Source organism: Zingiber officinale, chromosome 1B (assembly GCF_018446385.1).
Source record: "Zingiber officinale cultivar Zhangliang chromosome 1B, Zo_v1.1, whole genome shotgun sequence".
In the NCBI taxonomy this organism is placed as follows: domain Eukaryota; kingdom Viridiplantae; phylum Streptophyta; class Magnoliopsida; order Zingiberales; family Zingiberaceae; genus Zingiber; species Zingiber officinale.
In genome coordinates, this window is record NC_055986.1 from 104,647,352 (window position 1) to 104,660,303 (window position 12,952).

Sequence of the window (12,952 nt, forward strand, 5' to 3'; positions counted from 1 at the left end):
CAGAAAGAACAGAAAATTTCAGTGGACGGAGGACTGTGAGAACAGCTTCAGCGAGCTCAAAAGGAGATTGACCAGTGCTCCTATCTTAGCTTTACCAGGAAATACGGATAGCTTCGACATTTACAGTGATGCCTCTAAATTGGGATTAGGAGCAGTGCTGATGCAAGACGGTAAGGTGATCGCCTATGCCTCCAGACAACTCAAGGATTATGAGAAGAATTACCCTACTCATGACCTTGAGCTTGCAGCAGTAGTGTTCGCTCTCAAGATTTGGAGACATTACTTGTATGGAGCCCAGTGTAGAGTATATACAGATCATTAGAGTCTGAAGTACTTCTTCACTCAGAAGGATCTGAATATGCGACAGCGCAGATGGCTAGAGCTGGTCAAAGACTATGATATAGATATCCTCTACCATCCCGGAAAAGCCAATAAGGTAGCAGACGCACTCAGCAGAAAGTCCAGTGCTACCTTATTATCTCTAGTAACCATGTCACCACCCCTACAGAGGGAGATCACAGATTTCGATCTCGAACTCATAGTTGGATAGCTCTCTACCTTGACCTTAGGGTCTACCTTGCTTGGTGACCTCCAGACAGCTCAGGAACAGGATCCTGGAATTCAGAAAATCAAGCAAGGGCTAGCAGAATCAGAAAGTAGAGAATTCAGAGTGTCCGATAGCGGGGTGTTGTACTTTGGTGACAGACTCTGTGTTCCAGATCAGGAGGAGCTACGGAGACAGATTTTAGATGAGGCTCACAGGACTCCCTATGCGATGCATCCAGGTTCCACCAAAATGTACCAAGACCTGAAGAACCATTTTTGGTGGCCCGGGATGAAGCGAGACATCGCCAGATATGTTAGCATCTGCCTCACCTGTCAGAGGGTCAAGGCAGAACATCAGCGACCAGGAGGAGTTCTGCAGCCTATACAGATCCCAGAGTGGAAGTGGGAGGATATCTCTATGGATTTCATAGTGGGACTGCCCAGAACCACGAATGGTTTTGACGCCATCTGGGTAATAGTCGACAGGTTGACTAAATCAGCCCACTTCTTAGCTATCAAGATATCCTACTCCATGGAGAAGCTAGCTCAGTTGTATCTCCAGGAGATCGTCAGACTACATGGAGTCCCACGCACCATCATTTCAGATAGAGACAGCAGATTCACATCACACTTCTGGGAGTGTGTACAGTCAGCGTTGGGCACTAAGTTAAAGTTCAGCACAGCATTCCATCCTCAGACAGATGGTCAGACGGAGCGAGTAAACCAGGTACTCGAAGATATGCTCCGAGCATGTGCCCTAGACTTCAAGGGAAGTTGGTGCAAATATCTGAGCTTAGCAGAATTTGCATACAACAACATCTATCAGGCCACTATCGGCATGGCACCTTACGAGGCTCTCTATGGGCGGAGGTGTAGATCTCCAATCTGCTGGTATGAGAGTGGTGAACAGAAAGAACTAGAACATCAGACAGATCTAGTAGCAGATACCACAGCAGCGATACAGCAGATCCGCCAGAGGATAGAGACAGCTCAGAGCCGCCAGAAAAGCTATGCTGATACGCGGCGCAGACCCTTAGAATTTTCAGTTGGGGATTCAGTATTCCTCAGAGTAGCTCCCATGAAGGGAGTAATGCGTTTTGGGAAGAAGGACAAGCTAAGTCCCAGATATGTGGGACCATACCTTATCAGCAGGAGGGTGGGCAAGGTAGCATATGAGCTAGAGCTACCCCAGGAAATGTCAGCTGTCCACAACGTATTTCACGTCTCTATGCTGAAGAAGCATACCCCAGATGCCACCCAGGTGATTGAGCCCCAGTCGGTACAGATCCGCGAAGACCTCAGCTATGATAGTCGGCCTATTCAGATAATAGACCGAGCAGTTAAGAAATTGCGGAACAAGGAAGTACCATTAGTCAAAGTTATTTGGCACAGTCACACAGCAGAAGAGGCAACTTGGGAGACAGAAGCCAGCATGAGACAGAAGTACCCAGAATTATTCTAAGTTTGAGGACGAACTTTTTATAAGGTATGGGGGATTGTAACGCCCGAAAATTCTCAAACTTGCATTAGAATTATTCTGTTATTTTTCTGGAATTTTTAGATATTTTTCCGGAATTTTTAGAGTAGCGGAAGTAGCAAAAATAATTAGAAAAGCACAATAGCCTAAGCGGGGATTGAACCCGAGACCTATGGCTTAGGGATAATGTTAGTAACCAGTTGTACCCAGCAGGGCCGTGCTGAAAGAGAAGGGAAATATTTATATTTATATTTAAGTTGGGCCTAGTTATCCACTTAATATAAATTAAGAACTTAAGTTGGTTTGGGTTTATTTGGTTGTGTTGGTTCGGCAATTCCCTCTTCACCGAGACCTTACACACCGCCCCTCTCTTCTCTTCCTCCTTCTCTCGGCGCCACACCAAGAAGACCTAGGGTTCTCTTCCTAGGGCCCCAAGGACACTTTCCGGCGACGATTTCAGCACAAGGACGTTCCCCTCCGCGAGTAGAGCACGTGGACGCGAGCGAATCGTCGAGAAGTCGTCTCCACCGGGATTTCTAGCGATTAGATTTGTAAGAAATCTAGCACACAAGGTAAGAAACCCCTCACCTGCAGTATAATAGCTACCGTTTGATTTTCTGTGCATTAGTTTAGTTATATGCGTATGTTTTCGACACATAGGGTGTATTTAACCCTCCTCGCAGGTTTAGGGATTTAGTGAGTGCCTTTAGATGGGTCGGACACGTCTTTTCTCCTTCAGTTGGAGGTTTAGATGCTGTTAGGTGCCTAAAGGTAGTCTCCCTAATAGAGAAGGGAGTTAAAGCACACTAGGTGTTCGATTAAATAACCAGCTTAGAAAAAGAATGCAACTTCGGCATTTTTATTAGCACAGTTGAATGCATTAGAAGCATCTAAATTGGTAAATCGGTTTATTCTAGCTTATATGGGACTACGGTTCAATGGGTGGGCTCCCACAGTCGCCTCTAGGTTCAGACAACCTAGCTCTAGGTTCAGACAACCTAGCTCTAGGTTCAGATAACCTAGAAACAGCAATTTAGAACAGTTTAGCTATACTCAGTATTTTACTTTCCAGTTGGCACTGTACTGGATTAGATATCCATTGGGTTGGGCTCCCATAGTCGGTCCCTAGGTTTAGATAACCTAGTAGCTCTACTAAATTCGGGACTTGCAACCCCGGGTCTAGTTAGAGATGCGCGCATAGCACGTACAGTTGCCGGGCCCATCAGCAGCATGTTTAGTATTTTCACTTATTATATGTATATGGTTTTCAACCTTTCATAAAGTAGTTCATGAATTCAGTACAGTTCTAGCAGTAGCTCAGTATTAGCGTAGCTCAGTTCTTAGTATCAGCTTAGTTTTTCCCTGTGAATATGCATGATGACTTTATGCTCAGCTTTAGATATGTCATGATTGTATGCTTCTATGTCATGCCATGCTTAGTTTATTCAGTATATCCAGCATATGTTTTAAACAGCATGATTTGAAATCATATTTGCATCGTTGCATATTTTTGTGAGGTAGATGATTTCTTACTAAGCTTTTTAGCTTATAGATACTACTTTTCTTATACTGCAGATAAGGGTAAAGGAAAAGTGGACCAGTAGCGGAGGCTGGAGGTCAATGCAGATCAAGATGTGTGTGGCAGAAACTGGAATAAAAGATTCTAAGGGATTTTAGCAAGTTTTACTTAAGCATCAGAACTTTACAGTATTTTGTTATTTGCACTCTAGTTGTTAATGTTGGTTGCTACTCGGAAAGCCTAGAGGTTCCACTGTACAAAAATTTTGTACAAAGGTCTGAACCTTTTCCTAGCTACCATGTGTTCTTTTAAATTAAATTTTGGATCGCCTGCGGAACTTAACACGTTTGATCCAAAACTTAATCTATTCGTTCTTTTAGGTTTTGACTTGGGTCTCCTGCGGAACTTAACACGTTCAACCCAAATCACCTTAAGTTATTAATTCCATTAAATATTAATTTCCATAATTGGTTCCCAGTACTGACGTGGCGAGGCACATGGCCTTCTTGGATATGGGAGCAACCACCACCGACTAGACAAAACCTTTTATGGAAAGCTAATATTTAATTTCCTAAAATAACTTTAGGTTAACCGAAAAGAACAATCAAATCACAAGGAAAAAGAAAACAAAAGAACACAACATCGAAAAACATATTCGAAATACTAGAATCGTAAGCCTCTTGTATTTGGTATTATTTCCAAAAATAACTAGTATGATGCGGAAAGAAAAATTACTAGTTATACCTTTTAGAAAGACCTCTTGATCTTCTACCGTATTCCTCTTCTAACCTCGGACGTTGTGTGGGCAACGATCTTCCGAGATGAGAAACCACCAAAGCACCTTCTTCTCCTTTCTTCAAGTTTCGGCCAAGCACTATGCTTCCAAGAGATGAAGATCTTTTTCCACCAATCAAGCTCCAAGGGATGTAAGCTTTCTCTCCTTCTTCTCCAAGCTAAAATCCGGCCACCACTTGATCTTCAATGAGGAAGAGAGGTCCGGCCACAAGATGGAGAGAAGAGAAAGGAAGGAGGCCGGCCACACCAAGGAAGAAAAGAGGGAGAAAATAATAGAGGTTGTTCACCATGAAGCCTTCTCTACCCCCTCTTTTATAATCCTTGGTCTTGGCAAATAAGGAAATTTAATTAAAAACTTCCTTAATTCTTTTGTCATGAAAAGGAAAAATTTATTTTAATTAAAATAATTTTTCTTCTCACTTAAACATGGACACTTATTTTCTCAAATCAAGGAGAGTTTTAATTAAACAAGAATTAAAACTTCCTAATTTGTTTCCAGAAATTTATAAAAATTTCTCCAATAATTTTATCCCTTCATGATTGGTTTATAAAAAGGAAATTTAATAAATTAAAATCTTTCTTTTAAACATGTGGATAAAAAGAAAGTTATCTCTAAAAATTAAAATCTCTTTCAATCTACAAATAAGGAAAGATATCAAATCTTTTCTTAATCTTTTGTAGAAACTTATAAAAGAGAATATTTAATTTTTAAACTCTCTTTTAAATCATGAATATGTTTAAAAAGGAAAGTTTTCTTAAAATTTAAAATCCTCCTTTAATCAACAAATAAGGAAAGATTTCAAATTTTAAACTCTCTTTTAATCATGTAGATGATTTACAAATAAGGAAAGTTTTTACCTAAAATTAAAACCATCCTTTTAAACTACAAATAAGGAAAGAGATTAATCTCTTCTCTTAATCTTTTGTAGAAAGTTATAAAAGGAAATTTTAATTTTTTAACTCTCTTTTAAAATCATGATATCCACATAAGAAATAATTTTAATAAAAATCCTTTTTAATATTCTAGTGGCCGACCACCTAAGCTTGGGACCCAAGCTTTGGCCGGCCACCTACATGGCTCATCCACTTGGACTTGGCCGGCCCTAGCTTGGGTTCCAAGCTAGCTTGGCCGGCCCCATTGGATGGGTAAGAAGGTGGGTATGCGGTGGGTATAAATCTCTATATACTAGAGGCTACGATAGGGACCGAGAGGAGGAATTGGTTTTGGTCTCCCGATGAAATTAAGCATCCCGTGTTCGCCCCGAACACACAACTTAATTTCATCAATAATAATTCATTCCACTAAAGAACTATTATTGAACTACCGCACCAATCCCAAATTACATTTTGGGCTCCTTCTTATTATGAGTGTGTTAGTCTCCCTGTGTTTAAGATAACAAATGTCCACTAATTAAGTAAGTTACTGACAACTCACTTAATTAATATCTAGCTCCAAGAGTAGTACCACTCAACTTCATCGTCATGTCGGACTAAGTCCACCTGCAGGGTTTAACATGACAATCCTTATGAGCTCCTCTTGGGGACATTCTCAACCTAGATCACTAGGACACATTTCCTTCTATAATCAACAACACACACTATAAGTGATATCATTTCCCAACTTATCGGGCTTATTGATTCATCGAACTAAATCTCACCCATTGATAAATTAAAGAAATAAATATCAAATATATGTGCTCGTTATTATATTAGGATTAAGAGCACACACTTCCATAATAACTGAGGTCTTTGTTTCTTTATAAAGTCAGTATAAAAGAAACGACCTCTAATGGTCCTACTCAATACACTCTAAGTGTACTAGTGTAATTATATAGTTAAGATAAACTAATACCTAATTACACTACGACCTTCCAATGGTTTGTTCCTTTCCATTTATGGTCGTGAGCTACTGTTTATAATTTATAAGGTACTGATAACATGATCCTCTGTGTGTGACACCACACACCATGTTATCTACAATATAAATTAATTGAACAACTACTTTTATCATAAATGTAGATATTTGACCAATGTGATTCTTATTTCTAGATAAATGTTTATACCAAAAGCTAGGCTTTTAGTATACACTCTAACAGTTAATCACTATGAATTAGTTAGCTATGCACTCTATTATGCTTAGAACCCTTCTCTTATGATGTGAGAATGTTAGTTCCATTGTTAGAGTGTTTCCTAGCCTTGTTAGAATTGTTGTGTGAGGTTTTGGCACGCCAAAGTGCTGAAATCAGAGTTTCAGCTCGAAATCAGAAACCCTGGATCGATCCATGGATCGATTGGGGGGTCCCAATCGATCAGCCGATCGATCGGGCAAGTTGCTCCGCGAACAGTAGGTTTCTGGATCGATCATCCGATCGATCCAGCAATTTCTGTCACGAATAGAAGGTTCGGGGATCGATCACTGGATCGATTGGTCGGTCTGGATCGATCAGCCGATCGATCTAGAATATCGTCCTGAGCACAGTAGCGTGCTGGATCGATCACTGGATCGATCCAACCTATGTCCCGCGTACAGTAGCCGGCTGAATCGATCCCTGGATCGATCCGACGTTCCAATCGATCAACGGATCGATTGGGAGGTCTGATAACAGTTGGAAAACATTTATTTCAGTTCCTTGACCATAGGGGATGTAGTATATGTTAGGTATACCTTAGATTACATCCTTCAGTACATGTAGAACCAAGAATAGTTATCAGTTAGCAACTAAAATTTAAATTAGATCAGCTTTTCGCACAGTTAGCTCAGCATAACTGTAGCGATCGGCCTTACAGCCTAGTAGTAGAAGGCGGGTCGTTACACACATACTACAGCAATTACATCTCATTTGAGAGATCATTGATAGAGGAGATGTGAGGATATGTAAAGTACCGACTGATGCTAACATTGCGGATCCTTTGACCAAGGCTTTGGCACAGAGGAAGCATAATGGTCATACTAGGTCAATGGGTATTCGATATCTCAGTGATTGACACTAGTGCCAGTGGGACATTGTTAGTATTAGCCCTGGTACCAATTATGAGATGATTGTAAAGGGCTCTTTTGTATCATATTTCATTATTAATAAAAAAGAAAGTTGGTTATTATATTTATTTCAGTTCAGTGCCGAATGAATAAGTATAATAATGTCTTAGGGTAGTCAGTTATAATCTACAACATGTAAATTGGTTGAATTAATAGTGAGATATGTAAATATATATAGAACACTACTCTAAACTATTCCTAATCAAGCATTAATATACAAGGGCAATATTAATGTGTTGAGACTAGCATGTAGGTCAATGGATGACTTCATCTCACAAGTCATGGATATGAGATATCAAGTTGACACATGAGTATATATTAGAGAATATGTACTGAATGACCCGCCATGAGAATGTTTCATGGATCGTTATATGAGTGTCATAAATATTCTCATGTAACTATTGGTATGAATAGTCCTTAGACCTGAAGTCACTACAATTCCCTACATAAGGAGTTGTATACTTTGGTATCGTCAAACGTGACTTGTAACAGGGTAGACTATAAAGTCGAGCACTGGAGTTATGTAGAGGGATGTGAGTGATCACTATAAGAAAAACCCTCATAGACATCGGTGGAACAATAGCGGTTTTAAGCAAATTCCGATGTCTTTGAGTATTTTACACTGGTTTTTCCAAAAATCGATGTCTATGAGCACAGATTTTTTTCTCATAGACATCGGTTTTTTTAGCCGATGTCTATGAGTGCCTTTTTTTTTCATTAATAGACATCGATTTTAACAGCGGTTTTTAAAACTCGGTGTCTATGATAGCTTCCTTGTTCTATCTACGAAATCGGATAGTAAAAATTGTTGTTAAAAGTGGTGTTAATGAACCAAAATAAAATAATTTAATTTTCCCACCAATACTTAGCCAAAATTTGCAACACTTCACTCTTCTCTCCAAACCTAAACCTATATTGCGCCGTCCACCGTATACCATCGCGAGGCCACCACCACTTTCCTCCTTGCCTCATCTCCCTCTTCCCCTTCCTAGATCTACAAAAGATGGCATCTTTTTCGTGGACGGAGGAGGATGTGCTACGATGCTGTGGCAGCAAGCCTTTCGCTAAGGAGCTCACCTCCGCCTCGCCGTTTTCCGACCTCCACCACACAATCCAGTCCGCCTACGGGATTTGGTTCAACAAGGTTGCACCTTTACCCCCCTCTTCTCTACTCTCGATCACCCTCGCCGACCCCTTTCCTCACCTTCTAATTCTTCAGATTGATGTCGTCGGATGGCTCGAGGCCTTCGCGGCTCACCCGCCGATCGGATCTATCTCTCCCTCTGTTTCGCAGTCACTATTCTTCCAATCCCTCTCATTCCTTTTTCTATTCTAGAATCCTTTTAACTTTTTATTGTTGGCCGGATTAGGTGGTCCAAGGAAGAACAATTTGCTGCAATGGCTACTACCAATGATACCACATTGCAGGTGGATCTGATCATGTTCCCCTCTTTATTTTAGAGATCATTCTTTTAATTTGAGATTTGAATTTTTTTTTCTTTCGTCAAACTGTAGGAATTGGTGGACTGGAATATCTGTTACCAGGAGAAGTTTGGGTTTGTGTTCCTCATCTGCGCCTTTGGAAGGGACACGTTGGAGATCCTTGTTGAATTGAAGGTAAATTGCTAAAAGAATAAGTTTAGTTTGGTCATCTCTTGTTCATGCCTTATGTTTCAACTTCGGAAAAATGGTTTGGTTTCACATTTACTCTTCAAACATAGTAGATTTGAATGTCAGGTAAGACTATGGTTGTGTCTTAAGGTTGAAGCTCTTTTAATATCTTAATCTTCACAATATAATTGTCATCTTAATAACAAGATATATATTACATGTTAAGCCATGATGATTATGAGTCTAGCTCACCTCCTATTGTCCATTTTATCATCTCGAGAATCGACTAACTAAATTTAGATATCAAACTATGTAGACTTCGTCAAGCTTTGCATAGAAATTGGAAATCGTGACCGAGAGAAGCACCTTCTTGATGTTATAAATCAGCACAATATGCTTATTTTCTTGGCTGGCTAGATCATCTTCTTAACATTATCATGCTATATGTAAGCCATGATCGACGCCCCTTCCTCTTCCCATTCCTAGATTGACGCCACCACCACTTTCCTCCTCGCCGCTGGCATTCCGATAATTTTTCCTTTATCCATCGTCGCTACTGAAGTCCTTCCTCTTCTTCGACAGTTTCATCTTCTTGATCTCTTGATTGCAAGTATTAATTGATTGATGCATGCAATGTGTTTGATGAATTTCCTCAAACACTACCCTGAGTTGATTTTATCATTTTTGTTTGCTAGATTGAGGAGTTGTTATTTCCTGTTGCTAAGTGAGTTTTATGTATTCCTTGAACTATCAAGTTTCTTTTATGTATATGCTAATTCTTTTCACTGATATGCCATGTTTTCTGGTTTATAAATTTACCTCTTTTTGTTGTTGCTGTTTCTACAAGATTTGTGTGTTGGGCTTCTTAGACGCGCTACATATACAACTTAAAGGCTTTGATCATTAAGTGAGTATAAGATTTTGGGGCTTAAAAAATGGTGAAAAGATAAGCAAACAAAAGGTCCTTTATGATGAAAAATATATAAGATTTTGGGCTTAAAAAATGGTGAAAAGATGAACATAGCTTGCACATGGCTTAATGACCTAAGGATATCTTTTATGAAATTACAGCAAATGCATGACGGATATAATTCTGCGGTGAGACCAACAAGTAAGAGCAATAGGATTTTAACTTTCTCTATGGTCAACCTTGCATAACGGAACTTGTAGATTCCTACTCTGTGTTGTTTGCTATGAAGAAGAGTGTACTGTAATCATGTGTGAACTGTGGATATTGTAGATTTCAGAGTTAAAGTCATCAGCCTGCATTAACTTTAGCGTCCAAATATTAGATGCTAAGTTGTTAAGATTAAACCTCAAGGGGTCCTCCTCACCTTTTCTTGCACCTGACCTTTCATAAGACTTCAACTCCTCGTGTGTTTAGCATTTGCATTCCAGATTCATTACATTTCATGCGCAGCAAGCTTAGATTCTTTACCACAAATAAATTCTTAGATTTAGTGTTTTTAGAATGTTTAGGTTCTGTGAACTGTTGTGATAATGGAACCTGTTGTCTACTTGTTTATTTCTTCACTTTGATTATCATTTGTCATTGATTTAATCTGTATTTTAGTTGAAATATAATTCGACTTCAACTCTTAAGGATTTTACATGGACTATATTTTACTTGGTTCTTCTCCATACGAAAATCAATTGACCAGTTATTATACAAATCAAGAATGTAAAATTCCTCAAATTTGTTCTATTTAAATTGAAATCTCATTGCTTCCCAAAGATGACAGTGATCCAATGATTCTTTGCTGGGTTTGATATGAATGAAGAAATTGCATATTTGGTATCCACACTTCTACTGTTTGTGCGAAGGCTTTTACACTGTTTGTCTTTAGGTCTCCCTAATAGTTGCAACTCAGGGTTTGATGTTGTTTCTTCATGTCAAAATGTATTAATTGGCTACTATATGAAACATGTCTATTTTTTCCTCTAATTATTTCTATTTTAACTAATATCTTACTCATTTTTAAAGTACATGATGATTTGTTGTTGACTTGCATACAAAAGAAGAGAAGTTTATTTACTATGTGTAGTTCTTGTTTGTGTGAACCTTAATCATTTTCTATTTATTTCAAGTTCTTCATAACATTGCTGTTGCAGAATACTTTTGAGATGGTTGTACTGATCCTAGGAATCTCCTTGATGCATTAAACAAGGTTAAAGTAAGTTGACTGAATCACAGGTAATTGATTTTTTGAATTAATTTATGAAGATAATTTCTCATCTTCATATTGACATTCTTGGGGAAACAAATTATTAAATATTAAAGTTATAATCATATTAAACATATGATATTATATGACATGATTATACTTAACATGTATGATAAGGTTAAACATGATCTTTAGAATCATCCATTCTTCTATAGCAGAAAAGTTTGTTGTTCCTTGTGAATCATGTCTTCTCCAAATCATGGTATTTTGAATATTGCTAATATTTTATTATCTATTTCATGTAATTTCATCATTTTCTCTATCTTTTTTTCAAAGTTGGAAATAATTTAATTTATGTTTATCCATTCAGTCAATATTCTATAATTTCTTAAACTAGCATTGTTCTTGCAACTGAAAAGATATTTTACATGCACTCTTTGATTAATAACTATATTGGTTATAGGAGCAGAGTGAAGAGCTTGTGCATACTTTTGTGGATCAGATTGACTCTGAGAATAGCTGCCTAGGCTATATGGTTTCAGGGTCTAAAGCTAATAGTGCTTCAATTCATCAAGGTGTTGCTATAAATAGCAGTAGAGTTGTCCATGCCCAAGAGTTTGATGTTTCAGTAACAATGTTGAATATTGTATGTAGTTCAATGCATTTTGTCAAAATTTTTCTTTCCATAATTAGTGAATGAGTTAATAAATTGCTCTCTTTTTAATATTTTTGCTAATTTGGTTCTTCACAGACAATCATTCTCTATCATATCCATGAGTATGCACAGTCATTATCTGTTCTCAAAAAGTTGTTCCAGAATATCGAACCGATTGAAGAGCAGCAAATAGCTCTCCGTGTATGCCTTCTTCTACTAGATGTTGCATTAGCTTGTGAAGATATTTCACAAGTCTCAGTAAGTGTCTTTGTAATCAACACCTTTTACTTTTTAATTTTCCTCAATGATGTCTCTTTTATTTTTTTTAAATTCACAAAATGAAAGTGTTGCAATATCTATTTTTATGTGTTGTTATAGTTTACAAATCTCAAGTACTCTAGAGTTGAAATTGATGAAGTGCGGTTCGAGTGGGCTGAATGCATGCTAGATTACATTTGAGTAGGAAAGGTATTTGATTTTTGAAAACTTTGGATGATGCATGCATTTGCATGGAATGTAAATTGCAGATGCTACCTTGATGTGTACAATATCTATTACCTTTTGATGTTGTAAAAAGAATATTTGTGTATTTTATGGATACTGACTTGATGTGTACAATATGTATTACCTTTTGATGTTGTAAGAAGAATATTTGTGTAATTTGTGGATACGGACTTGATGTGTATAATATCTATTATCTTTTTATGTTGTAAGAATAATATTTATGTGTTGGTTATATGGATATTGACTTGGTGTGTTTAGATACACTGATGTATAATAATATTAATTAAATTTTGTACTATTAAAATGTTGTATAATATCGATTTTTCACTGTTTCGAAAATTGAATCGGTGTCGTTAAACAATACTAATATTACATCGGTTTTCCACAGTTACTGAAACGGTGTCGTTAAGTGATACTATACCGGTTCATAACCGATTCGAAAGCCGGTGTCATTAAGTGATACTACATCGGTTATAACCGGATGTCTAAAATGACAGGCCTTTTACATCGCCTTCATAGACATCGGTCGATTTTGTAATAGATAGCAGTGGAAAACCGATGTCTATGAATGTTTTTCTTGTAGTGGATGTAGATGGGATCTATCCCTTCCATATGACGGGAGCGATATTTGTGGGCCCCTTGA